Raw genomic sequence first — 20,899 nt, forward strand, 5'->3', positions numbered from 1 at the left:
ATACGCGGTCACCTTATTAGCTCGAATTTAGGCCAAAAATCAAAAACTTCAAATCGGTGTTTTTCGGCTCTGTGAAAGAGATTTCAAATTTTTTTTGTCTGTCGTCCTTATCACGACTGAAAGATATGATATGATACACCAACTGAAGGATATGATTTAACATGGTATATCACTCGACCCATTCCGATGAGTATTTGTGGACCTGATTTTGCTCGAAAAACAAAAACAAAAAAACTAAAACACACCCGATTACACAGATCCTCCTCATTTTCAATGGTCGAAACAACGAGAAGGTTTTGTGACCTCTTTGCTTAGGGAAAGTTCGTATGAAAGCCACGTGCTTTTGGGATTTGGTGTTTAAATCTATTTATCACCGACAAACCGCTGACCGATTACCTAAAATAAAACTTGGAAAGCGATTTTTTTTCCGGGTGAAAATGGTTCATAGGCATTTTCTAGCTCCTCGCTTAAGCTCAAATTTTGACATTGTTGCTTTTTGCAGTAGGACAATCAGTTTTTTCAATCTGTGTCAATCTAACTTGATAACTTACGGCATGGTACCTATTAACCGAAAAACAAGTTACCTCAAAACTTTGGGAAAATCAAATCTTTTCAATTCTTTTAAATCCAGACTCAGTTCAATTTTTTTAAATCCAGAATATCTCATTTTTTAATTTAAGTTGTGGACAAAATTGTCGACTACCGTTGTGGGTAAAGTTTGTTGATTATATTAATTAATAATAATATCGTTTTGCAAACTTCATGTTTTTCCGATAAATCTTCTTTCGATAATGATGTTGATTAACTTTTGTCATTTAAAGTTGATTGCGATGAAATGAAGTTTTATCCAATCAGAAAATGTTGGTGAAGACTTAGTAAAAGTATATACGAATTAACTTGCTCTAATGAAACTGAGGTGAAAATGATCACAGCGTATAACTATCTATGTCTCTCTTTCACTAGCTTGGATTTAAACAATGGTCGACTAGTGTCAACCATGGTTCAATCTCTTGGTAATTATCAATCCTATGTATGAAGTAGATGCTGTATATGTTAATAGCATTGCGGGTTAAAAGTAGCCTCAATAAGATCGTGTGAACGAATTACTTTTTTATTCCCTTGTGATATCTTGGTTATTTTATGTATTCTTTCCACCCAGCTCGAGCCTCCTCACCCTACCAACTAATTCCCAGGAAAATCACCACATTCACGACCTCAATAAAAAATTGCACCAATCCACAACATTTATGAATGAATGCTAGTAAACTCAAACCAACTCATGAGTTTCAACAAAAGAGATCAAAGTAAATAAAGTCTGCGGTGCCGCCCTTTGTTGAGTTGACGTCATCAATCAAAATCTTATCTTCATGTCAGACTCTCATTGGTTTGAGAAGAATTTTCCGCTCTTTTCTAAAATTGAAACGAAAAAGATGAAAGTTTCTAGTGGGTATAAAGCAGATGAGTCCAAAAACTAGGCCAAAAACTCGGCAAAACTAAGCCGTTTTTATAATTGTTTTAAAAAACAATTATGAAACCAAAGCTTTCATAATAAACCATCTTTAGGATATTGATCAGCAAACTGAAATGAAAACCGACAAAGGTTCGGATTGCGTGTGTTAAAAGTAATAACAGTTGCATCCTTCCGTTTGATGGTCAAGCATAATTTTTTCACAGCTGTTCTCATGAATGCAGCCATACCACTTGTTCAAAATACTTTAAGCTTGACCAAGTTTGGCAGAGGTCGGCTTTGTTAGAAGTCGATTCTTTAAAGTGTGGGATATTGCGAATTTATGGTTGTTTAAGTCTGCACTGAAAGATGTTTGAACCTTCATATGAAATTGGAGAGCAAAATGGTATAAGAATATCATGGCGAGTTTTATAATTCAGCAAACTTCAGGCTAGCAAACAAACTGCAAGTACAGAATTTTGAGGGCTCATATTTGACATAGTTGTCTACTCTTATTTGGGTTCTCAATCTTATTATTTATCATCTTAAACAGAGTGGCTTACGCTTAGTTCGAGTTAGGACAATGCTATAGTGCGTTTCACTGACCTTTGTTTTCTGTTGGTAAAAGAGTGTTATAACTTCTTTGACAGTCTGATTAAATTTTGGACAGACGCGTGAAGAGTGTTTTCATGGATTGATGTAACAGGTGGTCATTCTTTCACAAAACCAACAACAACAACAACAACAACGCCGTCCCTTCAATCAACTAATTCCTATCTTTATTGCCACTGGACAAAACACGGTACGAATTCTTCTAACCCTTTGCAATCATTCTGGTCTACCGAATCCCCCCCCCCCGGGATGAGGTGCTCGACTCATGATTCGACCGAAACAGTCGAGCGATGTCCGTTTTCAATTTTTTCAGTCGAACGGTGTCCGGTTTCGAATTATTGAGTCGAACGATGTCCGTTTTCGACTTTGTTTGACTTAACCGGACGTTGTTCGACTTAGTTCGACTTTGCTCGACTTTGTTCGACTATACCGGTTCGACTTTGTTCGATTTTGTTCGACTTTGTTCGACTTTACCGGACATTGTTCGACTTTGTTCGACTTTATCGGAATTTTTTCGCTTTCACCGGGAATTAGCTTTGCTCGTGCGGCGTCAAGAGTTACTCTCAAATTGAATTTAACATATGGTATTTATTGTAGTACTTGATAATTTTTGGTGGGGACCCGGGTCGAGGTCGCGGACTTATGTTGCGACCATTGCGACTCAAAATGTGTATCTTGCGACCATTGCGACTCAAATTGGGTATGTTGCGACCATTACGACTCAAAATGGGTATGTTGCGACTTTGTGTGACCGAAACATTTGCGCGACTTTGCGCGACCCAAAACAGATATGTTGTGACTTACCGGGTCGAGGTTTGCAATTTATGTTTCGACCTACTCGACATAGGCTCGATATGTCTCGACTACACTAAAAAAAATGTTCGACTCATGATTCGACCCTGTTCGACTCTATCGACCCTGTTCGACTCATGATTCGACCCTGTTCGACTCATCATTCGACTTTGTTTGACTATTGTGTTCGTTCGACCGTCTTAATTTGCGACGAAAATCGGGCTCTGTTCAACCGTGTCGGTCGAATCATAAGTCGAACACAGCCCTCATAAGTTCTCCAACCCTCCCAACCCGCTCTTTTTTTTCAACCAGTAGTTAGAAAGCATTCTCTCCACCTTCAAAAGTAGATTGCTTGCTAGCTATCTGTGTATTCTTTTCTGCTGAGATTTTAATTAAAAATCTTTCACCTCAGTAGCATTTTAGGATGTGAAAGGTTACCTCTAACAACACTGTAAAATATCCATTTGGTTTTTAAAAACCGGTCCGGATGTTTTATGAGCCAATTTCCCCCTAAAAGCTCATAGCTGGAAGTTCAATTTAACCAAATTTACGGTGTTTCTGAGTTATTTTGGCAGTACTAACACTAAATCCACAAAAGTACATTAAAAATCCATCAAAAGCCGACGTTAATTTGCCACAATTTCCCTTTCACCTAAGAAAGGTAAGCTAAAGTCACCAACGTGATTTTCAATTTGATTTAGCTGTTTTTTTTCTTGCGGAGTTGTTGGCAAAGAAAAGCAAAACAAAAAATAGTGAAAATCGAAAGCCTTAAGAGCGTCCGCAAGCTCATAAAACTTCTTTTTTTATGTCTCTGCCATTTTCCGTGTAACTTGCAGCAGTTTTTGCGATCGCTTTCTCAACAAAAGTGCTGCTTTCATTATATTCCTTTTTAATTCGCCAAATTATTCATAAATAGCCTTATTTTTTATTCGCTTAGACAGTCTAAATTGTTCATTTTGTTCACGTTTTTCCTCTCGCTTGAACTTTTCCCAAATATCTGTGGTAAAACGTTTCTTTTCTTTGAATTTAACCCTGGTCCAGTTGGTGTATCTTTGTATTATATTTAAACTTATACAAAAAAATTGCTGTAGCAAAAATTGTAAGTGATAATAAGATTTAATCTCGCTTCTCCCATCATTTTATACGTAAATATTATCAGCCGAGAGAAATTTTATAATCTTTATCTTGGCCGCTCGAAATTATCATACTCAAAATTGAATTTGATTTAGAGGATCAGTCAACAATTTCAGCAAGCATCAGGTAAAACATTTAACGGGGACCAGGAATTGGGACGACACACATAAGTCTAAATGTCAAAAAAAGCGAAAATGAAGTACCAATTATTTCAACAACAGAAATCCGAGGATTCATTACCTAAAAAAAATATTTTTTCTTTTAGATTTTTTTAAGGAAAGCAACCTGATTGAACTGATTGACTTGCATTAAAAACACTAATTCACTTGCAGTAAGCCACTGGTTCCGAACGTAGGCCAGCCAAGCGCAATGGAGCAAGCCGTCGTTACTTGCAATTTCACTTTTTGTCGTTTTCCCTGTTGCTAATTAACGGCTACTTAACTACTTTTTCGCAAGACTCTTTAATCATGATGTTGTGCCATTTTACCGAATTCTTAGTTGTCTGTCGTCCCAATGTTTTTAGCCTCAAAATTAGCAAACATTTAATTTAATATTTGAGTTTGAAAATGACATTTTTTGAGTTTCGCCGATTTCTGAACTATATAAATACAGCAGTCGGCTGCTGTGCAAGTAGCAAAAATTTCTCCCACAAAAATTTTCCCGCATTTTAAAGTGATTACATCTCCCACTCTCAATCGAAAGGTAGGCAGCTCGAAGCCCACCAAGATCTGTGTTCACTGCCTGAGGGCGAAGAAACTTTAGCCACTCCAGAAAAATTTTCCAAAAAAGTGTAATTCTGAACCATAGGGACACAACAGCTGGTTCTGCGTAAAGATTTGAACAGCTCGTGCGTTGGCCTTTTTCGCTGTAGATACATCATCTCCTCCTGCCAACAGTTCAATATTAGTTCAAAACAAACATTTTTTGACAACTACAAGGAAGTAAAATTCTCGAGGACAGCTTTTTTTCGCAAAAATCTGCCCCTGGTTTTTCAAAAATTCGAGCCCCTCCCCCACGAGAAAATCCTGTACCCACTCCTAGTAAATAGTAAAGACTTGATCACGGAGTAATTAAAACATAAACTTGTGTGGTGTTGTGTTGTGTGATGATTCAGTTCAGCTCCCCATTTTGGCTGCTCAAAGAAGAACAGCTTAAAGTTAGAAGATTAACAGTATAACATCAGATCTGAAATAAAGTTTTGAACAAAGCACATTCAATTTTGTTCAGATTGGTCTTATCAGTCTGTTTCAAAACTAAAATTAATCTTCAAATCAAATTTCAATTAATCTTCAAATCAATCCTGATTTCAATCTTAGTTCAGATCTGAAAAATGAACTAAATCGTACAGTTCTTCGAATTAGAGTGAATCAAATCTTGAATGCAAGTAACCGCAACTAATCAAAAGTCCTATATTATACCCCTAGTGTATTTCGAACGCAAATTTTGCAAAATTCATGTGAAAGAATCCTAATCTTGCAAGTATCTTGCAATAATTTTGCAAGGTTTGCATTTTCAGTTCGGAATGCATATCTTGCAAGAGTATAACTAGAATCATGCAAAAGCTAAGTTATTAAAAAAATTTTCTTGCTGTAATAATAATTTAATACATAATCCGAAAAAACTCGATCGGGCAAATCTTCAAGAACACAGAGTTTTAGTTTTACGCGTTGGTCATTTTGAGAACGCAATTTCGAAAGAATCTTGCTTTTTTATTAACACCTTGTTGTTGAAGGCAAATGTGCTTTTTTATACTTCTTTTGCTTTCGAAGAAATTTAATTAAGTAACATCATATGTGAAATTTTGCCAAGTATCTGCAAATGACGGTAAGAGGCCAATTCGTAACAGGCGACAATTCGTATTACGGCATTGGCAAGTAGAATACGCTTGCTCCGCTGCGCTTACATCCGGCACGATAGTAATAATTTGCATGAATTAGGGTTTGCCGCTTAAATTATTGTTACGAATGGTCGCGTCACGGTTAGTGACTAGAAGAAACTTAAGAAGCTCTACACCTACCAAAAACAGTAAAAAACTTTCATTTAATAATTTGAATGAAAACGTTTGCATATTTCATGCAAAAAGAATATCTAGCTTAGAAAAAGTTTTGCAAAAATTAATGCAATTCGTGCAAGAACCGTGCAGAAAAAAGCATGGTGATTGTATCTTTTGGCTGAATCAAATCTGAAACTAATCACTTTAAATCTTTTGGAACAAGGTCCAGATCCAAACAAACTTGTCGAACCATCGCTTTGACACCATTTCATTGGAATTTATAAGCAGACTCAGATCTCGAGAGTGAAATCAACAACTGCAGTGCTGATAAATCAACGATTTTCTAACCGCCTGACGAGCAAAATGCAATTTTTTTTTCAATATCAAATATTTGCAAAATTATTTAGGTTTTTGACATTTCCATAGTTTCGAACCATCTCTATCTCGTCCCGTGGATCAGTGGGTAACTCTCAGCCTAAAAACCTGACAAAAATGATTTGACTTCCGGTTTATCCATAAAAACCGAGGTACACCCGATCGATTAGCGCATAATTACGTCTTCGCTAGTCAACCTGAAATGAAGACTAAGCAAAAAAACTGGTCGAATTTCTCGTCTGAGAATTGATATATATATATCAAAACAATTTTATATAAATCAAGTTAGAAAGTCTCAATAAAAAGCGGTGAAATCATGTTTTGACTGGATCACGTTTCTAGATCTTGTTGCATTCTGCTCAATAGTTTACTGGATACTTCTTCTGATTATGGTTTTGCTAAGGCAACTCACAAAAAGATGCAGAGTTTATTGCTCTTAATTTTTAAAAAAAGACTTAGGTAAAATATTTAAAGATGTTTGGGGGAAGGGGCTCAATGATTTTAAATCTGAGAATTCTGTTTATTTTCATTTGATTCTTGAGCGTTTTCATTTGAACTTATTTGCATAAAAATTAAGCAGCAAAGCATACTTCAACCAAACTGATTTTAGAAGAAATCAAAATTTTTTAAATAAAAATTAGTGAAACTTGAAAACTTTTTCATTTTTCTGATATTTAGTTTAGAAAAGTGCATTAGTTTGAAAAATTAATTATGGGGTTGTTTTAGAGAGGGGCGGGGTCAGAGAGGGTACACTAACCTACCTCCCCCTCAAGGGTTCGTCCCCCTGCCGACCCAAAAAGCCCCCTTTGGTAGTTATTTAAGAAATCCATAATAAGAAATTGTTTTGAACGCCCTTTTTGGCCTGTTATTTTTTTTTTTGAAAATCCGCTTTCCTCTCAAGAAAACCCTAAAATTGCCCCTGCCCCGATTTAGCCACCTAAAATGGCGGGAACCGAACACTGACTGAAATGTGGAGAAAAACTGAATTGCTGTGATTTATATATGGTTTTTGGGATCTCTTATACTATTGCCCCCTTTTGCAAAAGGGGGATTCAGTTCGCATATGCCTAACCGTTAAATTATTTCATTGAGGGGTGGCTATTCGTTCAGTCCCCCCTCCCCTGCGATTTCTATTCACCCTAACATCCTAACCCCCTCCGCATGTACACACCCCTCAGACCCCCCCTCCCCCCACACCGGAGGTGGATGAAAATGAGAAGTTGAAAATCCGCCCCCTCCCTCGAGAAAATCCTAGTTCCGTCGTTGGTGACAATTATTAGGCTAGCCGCAAGTAGAATAAAAAGCTTGTTCTGAAAGTTCAATGTACATTTTTTAAAAAAAGTCGTCAAATTATCATATGATTTATTTATTGAGTTATCTCTATTTGGGAATGACTTTTTGCTCTATAAATTGAAGGTAGGTAACTGTAATTAAAATTCCCAGAGCGTAAAACAGAGCCCATTTTTATGAAAAACGCCGTCTCGGGTACATGTAAGTTTTTGAGCTATTATTTTTTAAATTTATACGCCATTTCTACCTATTTTAAGGCTCATAGTTCATTTTTTTAATAACGTTTTAATAAAAAACTTCACATACAGACACGGGCTAAAAAAGTTTCATTTTTTAGTTTTTTAAACAATGAAATGAACAAAGTATATTGAACAGCCCAAAGAGTGTAATTTTTTTTCAGTGAAAACTGTTATTTGGAAAGGGTTTAAGTTTCATAGCTAGACGCTCTGAACATTTTGAGGCTAAAAATTCAAAATATTTTGACTGTTTACGGGGATTTTTTTTTGTTTTTCGGAACTCAGAGCAGTTTTTCGAAGCCTGTTTGACGAGTTTCGATTCCCTAGTCTTGCACACTGTTTTCAGTGCGTTATGACCAGGAATTTTAGAAAAAAGAAATAAAATTTGGTATTTTAATATACATTTTTTATACCTTTGCAACTATTATGTAACTAGAATATAGTGTTGCCTAGGTGGTTACTCTTGTTTCTTTTTCGGGTGCGGCTCTGTGGGTACTACTGAAACTGACTCGTAGATTCAAACAAAAATCCCGGTTTAATGATACTAACGGAGAACTTTAAGACTTTTTGATGCAGTGGTAGTGAGTTCTTACCCAGCAGTCATAAGATTGCGGGTTCGAAACCATATTTGTTTTTGAATTTTTATTTGCAAAGCTGATCTCTTGTATGCAAATTCTGTAACTATTGAACAGTAAATAAGCCCCTCGGGCTAGTCTTGCCGCTGCGCAATTAAAAAAGAACTAAAGAGTAGCAAGTAGAAAATATTTTTCAGCTACCTCGACAATGGTAACAACGTGTGATTAAATTTGATTTCGCATTCAATTTTTAGGTCAGATAGCAAAAGTTGTAAAATATACGTTTTCAACAAATTGAGCAGAAAAACGGTTTTTTGTTCATATCTCGATAAAGCATATGGGCCACCTTGGCGTTAAGCACACAAGTCACAACATAGGTCACAACAAAAACCAAAATTTGAGGCACTTTCTCAAACTTTATGAAAATGTTTTGTCAGCAAACTTAAGAAACGCAATTTTTAATTTGCGATATGCAAAGCTGGCTGATAACAATTTTTTGAACTATGGTTTTCAAAATACTCTTCTCGAAAAAGTTAGTATTTTTTGTTTAATTTCGCTAAACTTGTATTACTAATTTAGTTTATCAATATCGCAACCAGTAAAAGAAGGTCAACATGAGAAGCAGAGTAAGTTTGAAATTATAACGTATATAAATAACGTGTTTCAAGGGAAGTTTTAGATCTTATGCACAAAAAGGCCCAAAATCAATGTTTTTATAACTTGAGTTAAGTCTTAAGCGGTCGAATTTGATTGGCTTTCAAATTCAAGCAACATGTTCAGGCATTTCAATCAAAACTTTCAGCAGACATAACTTTTAGCCAAAATTACCAAAATATGAAACTTTGTCAAAAAATAAAATTTTTACAAGTCATTGAGAAATTTTGCCGGGAGGAAAAAAGTTTCGAAAAAAAAGCTTCAGCAGAATAAAAGTTTTATAGTTTTAACTACTTTGGTCAACAATTTTATCAGCTTGAAATTGTAATCGAAATGCCGGACCATGTTGTTTGATTTTGAGTGTCTGATTAGCCAATCAGATTCAACCTTCTTACTTTGAGTTCATGAAAGATGTAAAAATACTTATATTAGGTCGTTTAGTGCACAAGGCCCAAAGTTTTAAACCTCATGAGATAAACCAATATAGTTTTCAAAGTCAATTTTTCAATCGTTGAAAATGTTTGGCCAACCTTGATCAAAAAAATTACAAAAACTATACGAGTTGAACAGCTTGAGTCAATTTTTGTTCCGACCAGGCTATTTAAAAAACGTTAAAGAGCTGTGAATTATGGATAAATTTAAATCACTCAAGGAAATCCCCATCGGTAGTGTAGATCTTTAAAAGTTTCGATTGCAAATTTTTTTTTGGAAAGCCCAATTTGTCTTGATTTATGCATTTGAAACTTAAGAAATCTGGTTTAAGGAAGTTCGCGGGCGCGCACTGCGCGCATCATTGCCTTGCGGCGATAACCGGCACTAAGTTTCCCGGGTTGACCAACCTACAAAAAAATTCTCCTACCTTAGATTTTCTTATTATATTTGTAGTAAAATTCGGCCATCTTACAAATTTTTTATAAGAAAAGTTTTAAAATAGTAATATTTCCCTAAAATTAAATAAATCACCAAAAAAATTTTGAAAGTGTTTCTGTATTGTAATAACAGTTAAAATCTGTTTTGAAAAAAATAACCTTTTTTCCAAGGTTATGCTTGTCAAAATTTGTAGATAGTGGTCATAATGTATGCATTTGGAACAAAACTTTGACGAAATGGAGAAAAATATAAATTCAACTTTGACGAACCATGTCATCTAGCTGCGGACGTGTTGAATATGGGGTTGAGATATATGTCGACAAAAATTCTGGATATCAGCAAAAACTAATTTTTTAAACAATGTGGATTTTTCAGTTAACTCATGTAGCGAAACGAGTCGCTTGGCCTTTGAGTTTCTGTCATTGTACTCTGCGTCAGCGGAGAATTTTTAAACTGGTTGGAACAAAAAATAATAAACTCTCTTACACTAAAAAGTCCATATCTTGTAATGTTCTTTAGGATACTTCAAAAAAAGTTCTAAGATTGCGAGTTTTGGTTAAACCGGGTTATGGGATTGCGAGTTATGGTCCTAATCTCTGTTCGCAAGCGTGCAACACATTGTCGCGTCTGTGGCTTTGAGAATTTGTTTGTTGTCTCTTTTTCCAAAAAGTCCCATTTCGCGATTTGTTCAGTTTAAATTATTGCATTGCATGTTTCGTCAACATTAATAACAAATTACTAAAAATTGAATGAAACAAAAAGTTATGAATGTTTTTGGAGGAAGCTGTGACCACGTCAAGAAAAGTTTGTACTCAAAATCTTTCAACTGTCTTAAGTGTCTCTTGAAAATTTAACCGTCTAGCGAGCAAATTATGCCCAACGAAGTCTTTTGCTATAAAAACGTATAACAAAGCGTTTTTTTTTCTATACTATTTTGAAGCAAATTTTGGCATCACCCTTTTTCGTTTAAGGTGTTTAGTATCTTTTTTGTTAACTTTCCCCTAGCCGCAACCGTCTATATGCATAGACGGTTGCTATACAAATTGCACCGAATGTTCCGACCGCTTTGTTAGAATTTTGTTCTTCAATTTAGTGTCTTTTCTTGTACGTCGTTTGATGATAGAACTATACAAAGCGTAGAAATTTAGTAAATTAGGCATAAACGACTACAATTGTCTTACAATTTTTAAATTTTTTTTTAAATTTTCTGCGACAATGCGTAAACGTGACTCGAGAAAAGCCGAGGTTGGGGGTGGGATAAATTGGGCTTATAAATTGATATCGAGTAGGCCGTGAGAAATGCAGAAGTTGTTGCCATATTAGCAGATATTTTTGCAAAAAAGTTTAGAGAATATATGCTGGATTGTAATTGGATTATAATATTTTCAGTTAGATTTTAATGGATTGTGTGTCTACAGAGGTAATCGATTATCATGGCAATATAATCGATTTCATGGTCTAATTTTGCAACAATAATGGACTAACAATTTCCATTACAGTAGTTTTTTGTCCATCAAAATCCGCCTCCGGTGTGAATTGGTATCATCAAGTAAAGCACAGAATTGCAATTTTGAATGTGTTTTCTAAATGTTTGTAATAAAGTCTAGAAATAAATGATTAAATAATTACCGAAATCTTTTTAAGCGTCTATTTTAGAAGTTGTGTAACATACTGTTTACAGATTATATACAGTTTGTCAGTTTGTAACAAATTATATCCACTTAGCTTACGGATTATATAGACAACATGTACAAATTCTACCCAGATTATCATTCCGACATTCGAAGAAAGTACTGAGTATATTTTTTGCGCTAGTTTTTTTTCAGACCAATTTCCAGAAAATTTTTCGAGTGGTTAGATCGATCGCATAAATATCCTATTGCCAGCACACCTCTATATAAATATAATCCTGCAATCGCTACGGAAAGGTTCTATCTGAACTGCTAGTTTAACACTTTTGACAAATAATATTTGTTATTATTATCAAAATCCATAAATTGTCAATACTTGTTCGCTAAAAACTTTTCGATAACAGTTAACAAGGCGTCGGAAGATTGAAGGGTTTGCCCTGATAAACGATCAGTCTTGTTATGCATAGATTTAATTATCCTTTTTACAACTGTCTCATTGCATTATTACAAAACTTGAGTTTTGTTTTTAAATCATTATTCAATTGATGAGGAAGAGTTTTTATTACAATTATTTCGGAAAAAAAAACATCTCATTTGCGTGTGACCGGTTCATTGATTTTACAAGTTAATTATGCCAATTTGAGCTGATTTCCGTTGTATGATTCTTACAAAATTTATTATGGGCTCAGAATATGTTTTTTATTTACCAGTTTCCTTGATTAAAACAGAATTTTGGACCTGAAGTATATTTCATTGGTATCAGTTTGCGTAATCAAAAACAAAATCTGATGTAGCAAAGTCCAGTTTTTGACAATATATTCGATTTTTTGGCTCTCTGAAAATGCATTATAAACAATTATTGCAGATATTATACCAATTCTGGCTGCTTTATACAATATTAAAATCGTTTTTTCTTAGATATATAAATATATTTTTTTGGGCAAAATAATCAATTTTAGTGCTTAATTGGATTACTTACAGATTAACTCGTACAAACTCTGCATAAAATTTTATCTTAGCTTGTCGATGCGGGGATGATCTGCTGGCTTGTAAATGTCGTTTGAAAATTAGTTCTACCAACCAAATCTAAAATATTTTCTGACAAGTAGTTCTTTGTTGATGTTATGCGAAGTATCGCATTTCTCGCCTGGATTTTGCGAAGCCCCGTCTTTCCGTGGGTAAAAGTTGCTAATCAAGGGCGCGTTAATATAAATGTTGCTTCAGTATCCGACCAGCCCACCTATTTCTGAGTGCTTTCTACGTGAAAAAATCAAATTAGCTGAACACAGAGCAAGAAGAATACACGGCTACCTTTTGTGACTAAACTTAATTTTCAAATTTATGACGGAACCATTTTTCTCAGGTGGCTGGTTAAACAATTGAGACAGTAGTAATTAATTAAGGGATTCGTTTGCTCAGGGAAAATTACTTGTTGGAACCATTTTTAAAAAAAATTTTGTTCACTATAATTCTATATACCCGTATTTCACTAGTTTACTAATTTTGCTTCACCAAGTTTTTCGGCTTCTCGATCGCTACCTTAATTTTACTTTTAATGTAAGGTTAGTTTAGCTACTTTACTGCTCAATACAATCAATCTTTACAACAAAAAAAGCCAGAAAACTTGTAAAAAAAGTTAAAAAAAGTTTTGAAAACTACTTGGTTCATTATTATATCAACCAGTAGCGGATTTAGGGGGGGGGCACTTCCTCAGGAATTCGACCCTCTTCCGACCCAAACGGTCCCCCCTTCGTACTTTTTTGAGATATCCATTTTTGGCTGACTGACCTTAAAACTTTTCTAAAGGCGTCTGTGGCGCCAATCTATACTAATTTTGAGGGGGAGCGCGCGCTGAAAAAACGCAATTTCTTGGTGAAATTTTCCAAAAAGTGCCTAAAAACGCCTTTCTTTGGCCTTTTTCACAAATTTGCCTGCTGCGCTGAAAATTTTGTTAAATTAGGGTCTTTATATTGGTTGGGGAAAGCTCTGACTCAGAAAATCAATTTGGTTGACCTAAAAAAAAAGGTCGACAAAATTTTCAAAACTTTTTTGAAAATCCGCCTCCCCCCTCGAGAAATTCCTAGATCCGCGCCTGATATCAACAAAGGCTCCAGATGTTTTCTTTTGTGTCAGAAAATTGAATTATTGGTCTGGTGGGTTCGTCAACTCTGGATTGTTACATCTGTTATGAAACTCGCTTTTAAACCCTGTAAATAATCATAAAATATTTGCAAATTGAGATTTGCAAAACACTATATTTGCTAAAAAATAATGCGTTCAGTTTTCTTGAGTTCGAAAAAAAAACTGATAGTATTAATTAATCGGTTAATTATAATTTTTTGTTCATTGATCTGCTCGCTTTTTATAACAATTTCCTTAAACACAATCTAACACTCACAATTGGCTGAAAAAAAGTAACAAAAAACTAATTAAAAATTAACGGAAAACTGTTCATCTGGAAAGAATTCTTGAGCTATTATTGTTCTACCTCGGATAGAGAAGTGTATAATTTCAATAAGTTTAATTACTTTTTCACTGATGGGACGATAGAGCGTATATTAAACTATGAATGAACGAGCGAAGTTAAAATTTATTGAATTTTTATTTGATCTGTGTTTTACCATGCACCGAATCAATTTCCTACCTGGTGCTGTGTTTGTTGGTTCTGCACAGCAAAAAAGTAAAGCATATTAAAAACTAAATATTGCTTCCTACGTTTTCATCGTTTTAAACTTAGCTTTATCTCGCTTTAAATTGAGAATATTTAGTTTTATTCTAGCAAAACTTTCTGACGGCAATTTTTAATTAGCAGACTGTTTGCGTTCTACACTGAGGTTTGTTCTTTTCATCTTGTTGGAAAATTCTGACTCATTGATTTCCCGAACCTCTTTTTGACCACAGTGAGAGAACGTCTCCAAAAAAGAGGAAACAGACTTTTAAAAAAGTCGTCTACTGTTTAATACTACCTTGAATGTTTACCCAGCAATTCACAAGCACCGTCTTTTTCATCAATTTTTTTGGGGAAAAAGTCAGATTTTGAAAAAACCGATAGTGCCGTTCTTAAATCTTTTATTTTGAAGGTATTGAAAAACAATCGTATATTCTACAAACACACTTCCTTTTCAAATTTATATCTTTTGGCGCTTAAAGTGTTGAGATTGACTCAAATATTATGTCACAAGCTAACTTTTGATCAATTCTAAGTCACAATATCTATTTTCGACCGGACAGGTTGGTGGTCCTCATGATTCGTTCATTGGGTTTTAGTCTTACTCTTTTTTGCTGTTTCGACAGACCTACAGAACGAAGTGACTTTGCCAAGTTATAATTGAAAACGACTTATTAACAATCAAAAAGCGAGTCTGTTTCAAAAGAAGCTTGAGGTTTTTTAATTTCTGTTTAATTTTTAAGCAATAAATATTTGATCTGAGCTAAAATAGGGTTTGTATCAGGGGCGGATTTAGGGGGGGGGGGCGGATTTAGGGGGGGGGGGCGGGGGGCGGACGCCTTTCCCTCCCCCCTCAGGGATTTGACCCCCTGCCGACCCAAAGGGTCCCCCCTTTGGTACTTTTTAAGAAATCCATTTTTGGACCACCGATCCTAAAATTTTTCTAAAGGCGCCTTTGGCGCCAATATATTCTATTTTTGAGGGGGGAGCGCGCGCCGAAAAAACGCAATTTTTTTGTCAAAATTTTCCAAAAAGTGCCTAAAACACCTTTTTTTGGTTTGTTTTTTCAAATTTTCGCCTGCGGTGCAGAAAATGTTGCCAAAAAAGGGACTAAACCATGCTTAGGGAGAGCTAAAAAATCAATTCGGTCGACCTAAAAAAAAAAGTCGACAAAATTTTCGAATTTTTTTTTGAAAATCCGCCCCCCCTCGAGAAAACCCTAGATTCTCCCCTGGTTTGTATGTCAACAAATCTGAAGCCACGTGTGTGTTTAAACCGTTGTGATTTGCGATTTTGATAAATCTTGATCTACTAATTTGCGTTTTGTTTTGTAATCTGGAGAACCAGCTTTGCCACGGTCTGTTTCTTGGGTAAGACTTTTGCTTTTAAGCTTCTGACAAAGCGTGTTGTTTGTCCTGTAATTGGATCGACAGTGACCTCCAAAAGAAAATAGTTTGTCTGCTGTTATAAGGATGTTATAACTACTCATTACTAGTTAGTATTAGTGGTTATGTGATTGTTTAGTTGGTATAGTTGTGATGGCTTTATTTTTATTGCTCGCAATGGATGATTTAGTAATCCCAAGTGCTAGGAGAGTGGTCATTATTTTCTGAAGCGGCGGGTTGTCTTATCGGTTTTCTTATCGGTGGGTTTCGGAAGCGGAGTGGTTATTATTGTCTCAACCGCTGATATAGTTGTCCTAAATGCTAGTGGGTAATATTCTAAGTACCGAGCAGTTGTGGGGGCAGTTGTCTGAAAGGCTGAAAAAGAAGTATCTTATTTGCTGAACGTTGATTTCTTTTAATTTCTGAAAATTGATTCAAAAACTTGTCAGCCTTAAAATAAATTCTAAGTTTCAGGTCACATTTATTTGATTTTGTTTTGAAATGGTATGAGGTATATTTTAGGTAAGCGTAACTGTAAGACACAGTTTGTATTTTTAAGTGGTACGTAGCCCCCCCCCCCCCCCCCCCTCGATCATTTTGAATGTACACTCAAGTGAATTAAAATCATTGGGTCATTAGACGCTTTTTGCCATGATTAGGAACCTCAATCCAACATCAACTTTTAATTATTCTAAGTTCCATGATTCCTAAATTGTATTTTAGAGTTAGAGCCAATGAACATCAATGAGTCTCTATGTTTTTTAGTCAACCGACCGGAGACCTGAGCCAGTTTAATTATTTAGATTGACAAGAGCGCATATAACCAGAAACCATTAAGCTATGATTTACTTGCAAGAGCCCACCTTGCAAATTACAGCGCTTGTGCCTTTTGCTCCCGAATTCATATGGTTGCTGGGCACCATCACTACCTGAGCTCCACATGACGCAACATATTTATTGAGGATAACTGATTTGTAAAAAACATATTGAAAAAATCAACAGATATCGCCTTGTTAATCTTGACTATTTAAACTTGATTTCTGATTATGTTGAATCAGAAAAATTAAAGTAAAAATCAGCTAAAGACTTGCAACTTAGAAACTTAAAATCAACAAAAATAGTCAATTTTTGCTTTTGAAAAATATAAAATGTGTGAGCGGAGGTTAAATCCGTCTTAAAAATTGTTCCAAGTTGAATGAGGCATGCTATTTAGTTTTTCTCAAAGTTTGATAAATGCAAAGCATCGCTTTGAACTTAAAATAGCGTATAGGGATGATTTTCAAAAAACAAACCTTAAAAATTTGAATGTTTTTTTTTCAACTTTCGTAACGAAAGTAACGAAATATTTGTGCTCGGGTGGGCTTTTTTTCTTCAGACAGATTTCGACTTTTTAACTAGCCCTTTTTGACGGGATTTCTTATATCATTCAAAAAGTATGGTTGTCTTAAGCTTAAATTTGAAAAGATGTTTTAGGTGTGATCATTTTTCGTTAAGTTATGGGGTTTTAAAGATTGCCAATTTGGGACAATTAACGCGCGATATATTTCGCGCTATTAACGCGTAAGCGGAGATTTGATCCGTCTTAGAAATCGTTCCAAGTTCGTTGAAAGAAGCTTATTTGCCCTAATTGATTTGTTACTAGGAGTGAAATCTATCCTTTTGTACTTTATATAGCGTATGGGGGGATAACTTTCGCAAAAATCTTGAATTAAAAAAAAAATGTTTTTATTTTTTTTACATTTAATTTTTCATGTTATTACTGCTCCATACACTTTAAAAGGTAGTCAGAACAACCAGGGCTTGGCCCTGATACGAGCAATCTTGTTGTTCCGACTTTCGATACGAAAGTAACGGAATATTTGTGCTCGGGGTGGGTTTTTTTTTCTTCAGACAAATTTCGACTTTTTAACTAGCCATTTTCGACGAAATTTTTTTATATCATTCGAAAGGTATTGTTGTCCTGAGCTCAAATTTGAAAAGATATTTCACCTGTGATCATTTTTGGTAAAATTATGGGGGTTTAAAGATTGCCATTTTGGCCAATTTGGGACAATTAACGCGCGATATATTTCGCGCTATTAACGCGTAAGCGGAGAGTTAATCCGTTTTAGAAATTGTTCCAAATTGGTTTAACGAAGCTTATTTGCCATAATTGATTTGTTACAAGTAGCGAAATCTGTCCTTTTGTACGTTATATGGCGTGTGGGGGGATGATTTAAAAAAAAGTTAACAATTTTTGAAGAAAAAAAATTTTCATTTTGTTTTATTACTTTTAATTTTTTAATGATATTACTGCTCCATAAACCTTAATGGGCAGTCGGAACATTCAGGGCTTCACCCTGATACGAGCACTCTTGTTTGTTTTTGTTTTCAATTACATTAATTTTTTAAAAGCTATTCCATAGACCCTAATTTGCAGTGGTAATTTTCGTGACTTTGGTCGAATACGAGCAGTCTTGTTATTTCACTGTTGTTAATTCAGAAAAAAACAGCTCATTATTGCAACTGGCAGTGAAACTTGCTAGCGATTTTTTGGTGTTCAAAGAAAATAACTACGCAGAAAGTCTTTAAAAGCCTTACCATAATGAATATCGACAAGCAGGGAATTCAATTTTTAAAGAAGGAAATTTTAAAAAAAGTAGTTTTCCAATCATAATTTGAAATACATACCAGCAAGATAGGAACTAGAATCTAAGCGAGTGAGGGGGGCTTTAAAAAACGTTTTTGGCAGGTTTTGAGAAATGATCGTGCTTTACAAGGATGATTTCTCTCTTAAACTGATTTATTAATGGCACCAAGTTTGGGTTAAAAATATTTTTTAATAAGTCCTAAAATAATACCAATTTTAGTGAGTTTGTGTGTATTTGGGCCATGATGGGTGGATTTTAATCTGCCCTCTAAATATGCAACTGAGTGCATACCTGGAGAGAATTCTATCCAAAATGGAATTATCTTCTCACAATATTTAGCCGAGGAAACTTTACCCTAGTGATTAATTTCTTCGTCAAAGATAAGTCAACAATTCCAATTTGTTTTTTAATTGCTTCTGTAACTGAAAAAGTATGACTAGTAACAGTTTTACTTTGCTTCAAATTGATAAACAGTGTTACATGCTCCCTTAATTGGAACTTTTCGAGTTTTTTGTATCCTGCAGATTACCACACATTCAAAACAGTTTGAGTGACAAATACGACCTAGTTTAATTTTAGTTACTTTATCTTAACAAACAGCTAACTGTCGTCTACCAGTTAAAAAAAAATGTCATTATTATTTTCTTATCCTTGAGTTACTCGAATAAATGTTTATAAAACCACTAAAAACGGCGAATTTGGGCTCTCGGGAAGCATTCTCGAGCCCTCCACCCTCAAGCATTTGTCACCATCGCCGCATAAAGGGTCCCCCGTCTGGTACTACTTTATTTTTTGGTCAAAAGTTTCCAAAAAGTGTCTAAAAACGATCACTGCCGGTGGTTTCTTATAGTTTTTGGGAGAGCTCGAAAATCAGTTTGATAGACCTGCAACAATCACGCCACTCGAGATAAGTGCTAGATCCACGCTGTACCATGAAATAACTTCAGAGCTAATGTAGATCTGATAGATTTGCCAATTTTCAATTTAGCTATAATAATATTTATTTGATGATCGTTCGTGCGATAAACCAACAAGACTGCTCGTATCAGGGCGAAGCCCTGAATGTTCAGACTGCCCTTTAAGGTTTATGGAGCAGTAAAAACATAAAAAATTAAAATAAAAAAACAAAATGAAATTTTTTTCTGAAAATTGAAATTTTTTAAATGAAAATCATCCCCGACACGCCATCATCTAAAGTACAAAGTGATAGGTTTTGCTTCTAGTAAAAAATCAACTATGGCAAATAAGCTTCTTTCAACCAATTTGGAACGATTGCTAAGACGGAGTAAATCTCCGCTTACGCATTAATAGCGCGAAATGTATCGCGCGTTAATTGTCCCAATTTGGCCAAAATAGCGATCTTTAAACCCCCATAACTTTACAAAAAAGATTCCAGGTAAAATATCTTTTCAAATTTAAGCTCAGGACAACAATACCTTTTGAATGATATAAAAATGTTCCGTCAAAAATGGCTAGTTAAAAAGTCGAAATTTGTCTGAAGAAAAAAAACCCACCCGAGCACAAATATTCCGTTACTTTCGTATCGAAAGTCGGAACAATAACTCGCTAACTCTAACTCAGTAATTCTGTTCAAGTACCATTTCGAATTATCAAAATCAAAATACGACTACTGTGCTGAAAATCAAAAAATTTGAAGCCTGTTCAAAAATTTGAATTTGCATTATGCTAGGATCAATGGCGTGCGGAGAAATTTTTCTAGAGGGGGGAGGGGGTGCGGATTTGAAAATTTTGAGGACCATTTGCCTCCTAACTGACTATCTTTTTTATAAAAACTCTTAAAGTTCTCAAATTGGAGTGATTGTGAATTTGGCTTCACTTAATGCGTTGTCAATTTCTTATAGATTATTAGCATCGGATTTTGTTACTTGACCAATTTTACATATTCAAATGCCCTATCGTTGGTTTTTTGGCTCAATTCATTAATATGGCTATTTTGATCCACGGCGGTTCAGCCAAACATTATTTTTTAAACCAAATTTAACTATTCGTTAAAAAGTTTCCTGTATTGTTCTAAAATTTTGCATTGAACTTTTAAAAAAGCGAAAACTTGTCTCGGATGTTTGTACTTTAGAAGTAGATTTTGAGCTTGTTTTCCTTATGATTTTCGATTAATTAACTTTTCATATTAGAGCAATTTGCTGAGAACTAAGTAAATGAATTTTTTGGAGTAAAGGATCGAATAATAAAGGGATTGATTTTTCTGGCCAATTTCAATTTTCAAAAGCAGACTTTCACGGAAATTTTTTGTATTATTATGAAGAAACCAATAATCAGATTTGTAAGTTTACAAGGAAGCCGTATCAGTGAAAACTTTATTATTACTTTTCAGATGATATAAAAATTCCATTCAAAAAATGGCTAGTTGAAGAGTCAGTTTTTACTCAATCGTTTTTTTTACTTTCCAATCAATACTTGAGGGAGTAATAAATTTTGGCTTCTTCTTGACACGCAAGACGTCTTTTATATCTAATTGCAATAGAAAGTAGCAAAATTAACAATCTCGGAATAGTGTAAAATCATAATGAAACTTATCAGCTCATGATGAAAAATTATACTTGCGATAATTTTTTGTTACACTTTGGGGTT

At 34.8% G+C, this 20,899-nt stretch overlaps 1 protein-coding gene across 5 annotated transcripts in view; it reads left to right on the forward strand.

Moving 5' to 3' along the window:
• Nucleotides 1-1,885: 1,885 nt before the first annotated feature.
• The window catches only part of LOC134843558 (protein kinase C-like), a gene marked incomplete at its 3' end in the record, with an annotated part of 77,280 nt that continues 58,266 nt past the window's right edge, over nt 1,886-20,899 (forward strand). For 2 of the 5 annotated variants that reach the window (XM_063859677.1, XM_063859678.1), the window contains 1 exon segment: nt 1,886-2,249. 5 annotated transcript variants of the gene reach the window in all.

Source organism: Symsagittifera roscoffensis, chromosome 4, assembly GCF_963678635.1.
Source record: "Symsagittifera roscoffensis chromosome 4, txSymRosc1.1, whole genome shotgun sequence".
NCBI classification, from domain to species: Eukaryota; Metazoa; Xenacoelomorpha; order Acoela; family Convolutidae; genus Symsagittifera; species Symsagittifera roscoffensis.